The sequence below is a fragment of the Microtus oregoni genome, unplaced genomic scaffold, assembly GCF_018167655.1.
Source record: "Microtus oregoni isolate MIOR12 unplaced genomic scaffold, Mior012 000000F_ref0000247, whole genome shotgun sequence".
Classification (NCBI taxonomy): domain Eukaryota; kingdom Metazoa; phylum Chordata; class Mammalia; order Rodentia; family Cricetidae; genus Microtus; species Microtus oregoni.
In genome coordinates this window covers 20,362,066-20,364,527 of record NW_024543059.1, presented here as the reverse complement: position 1 = coordinate 20,364,527, position 2,462 = coordinate 20,362,066, and the positions used below count along the sequence as shown (strand labels likewise).

Here is a 2,462-nt window from a genome sequence, read left to right as displayed (position 1 = left end):
ACAATGAAAGCCAGACGGCAGTAGAGTGGCATTTTAAAGGACTGGAATAAAAATTTTAAACTCCACCTAGAATTTTATGGTTAGGGGTGGAAAAAAAGCTCTGTCAGAAATGAAAGCAAATAAAGACCTTTGCAGACAGAAAAAGAGAAAGCTAGAAGGATTTTATTGCCATCAAAATCACACCAAAAAGAAATCTGTTAAAGAAAATCCTTTAGACGGAAGGAATGTGATGGCAGGTGGGCATCTGGATCTGCACAAGTGAGGAGATAAGAAGTGGTACCCAAGGGAGAGGCAGGAGGCTAGACAGGGACCATGGCGACAGGCAGGAGACAAGGTCCATGGGGGAGAGATAGGAGGCTAGACAGGGTCCATGGCGACAGGCAGGAGGCTAGACAAGGTCCATGGTGACAGGCAGGAGGCTAGATGTGGTACCCAAGGGGAGAGGCAGGAGGCTAGACAGGGACCATGGTGACAGGCAGGAGGCTAGACAGGGTCTGTGGTGACAGGCAGGAGGCTAGAAGCAATATACTTGGGGAAAGGGACGACTTTCTTTTTGCAATTTTTACATTTCAAAGATAATTTGCTCTTTGAAGCAATAATAATGAGACTATATCACGGCATCTAAAACATATGTAAAAATTCATATTGATGCCAGCAGTATCAGAAAGGCCAAGAGAGAAGTGGATGGAGCTTTCTGCAAGGTTTTGTACCGCACATAAGGTGAAGCAATGGGATTGTTAAGAAAACTCTGCTAAGTTTAAGATGTGTGTTGGTGTACATGTGGGGGATAACTCTGAGGCATCAGCTCTGTCCTTCTGCCTCCAGAAACTGAGCTCAGGTTATCAGGCTTGGTGGCAAGTACTTTTAACCACTTGTTATCTCATTGATCCATATTCTTACTTTTCATTATATAAATTAAATACACAGAGTATGAAATTTATCATCTTAACCATCTTGAGTGTCCAGTTCATCCAAGTTCCTTTGTATTCTGGGCAGTTAGTCCCCAGAGCCTCTACTCAATGAGCAAGGACTTCCACTCCTCCCCCTCCATCCTTCCCCACCCTGGCAACCATTCTGCTTTTCTACCTTACCTAACTGAATGGCACAGTGTTTCCTTTGGGAACAACTTATTTAATTTAATATAATCAAGAATCATTCTTGTTTGTCATGTGTCAGAATTTACTTCCTTTTAAATGCTAGACAATATTACATTATCTGCGTATACCATATTTATTTATCCTTTTGTATATCAATGTTTATGTATCTTGGCTTTATGAATAATTATTTTGTGAACATGTGGGTGGTTGAGTTGTTACGTTTATTTATTTTCTTATATTCTGCTTGTGTAGTTTTAATTTGCTTCCTCTCTCTCTCTCTCTCTCTCTCTCTCTCTCTCTCTCTCTCTCTCTCTCTCGGAACTCATTGTGCAAACCAGGCTGGCCTCCAACACAGAGCTCCACCTGCTTCCTCCTCCTCAGTGCTGGAATTAAAGTCATGCACCGATGACCAGCTTTTTTTCTTGTTTCTAAAGGAAGAATTTAAATGACTAATTTGAGATTTTAAAAATCCTTTCCTTTTGCTGCTGCGTCCTCAGCCATGAGTTTGCTCAGGCCACAGAAGAGGCTTGCCTCCAGCGTCCTCCACTGTGGTAAAAAGAAGGTGGGCCCCAATGAGACCAATGAAATCGCCAATGCAAACTCCCAACAGCAGATCCGGAAGCTGATCAAAGATAGGCTAATCATCGGAAGCCTGTGACGGTCCATTCCCGGGCTCGATGCTGGAGAAACACTTGGGCTCGATGGAAGGGCAGGCATAGGAAAGAGGAAGGGTACTGTCAATGCTCAAACGCCGGAGAAGGTGACCTGGGCAAGAAGGATGCGGATCCTGCGCCGACTTCTCAGGAGATACAGTGAATCCACGAAGACTGACCGCCACGTGTATCACAGTGTGTACCTGAATGTCAAAGAGAATGTCTTCAAAAACCAGCAGATTCTCATGGGGCACATCCACAGGCTGAAGGCAGACAAGGCCTGCAAGAAGCTCCTGGCTGACCAGGCTGAGGTTCATAGGTCTAAGACGAATGAAGCAAGAAAGCACCGGGAGGCGCTGGAGGAAGAGACCAAGAAATAAAGCTTGCTTTCATGTCTGTACAGAGTGGGCTGCCTGTGGCTTCAGGTGGATCAGTCATTAAAATAAAACAAGCCTTTGTTGAAAAAAAACATTATCAGCATTTAATGCTATGAATTTCTTTTGATTTTCTATTTTTGATGAACCCATAAATTTTAATAATTGGTGTTTTCATTTTTATTTTGTTAATAATACCTCCTAATTCATATGATGATTTTTTTCTTTATCTAATGGGTGACTTAAAAGTGATATTCACAGTACAAATATTTGGGACTATCTGTTATTGATCTATAAACTTCTTTGGGTTCGTAAAACATGCTATGCATTATTTTAGC

General features: G+C 42.4%; 1 pseudogene; it reads left to right on the top strand.

The window, feature by feature from the left end:
• The first annotated feature begins 1,596 nt into the window (after positions 1 to 1,596).
• Positions 1,597 to 2,130, top strand: LOC121447573 (annotated as a pseudogene).
• The last annotated feature ends 332 nt before the right edge of the window (positions 2,131 to 2,462 follow it).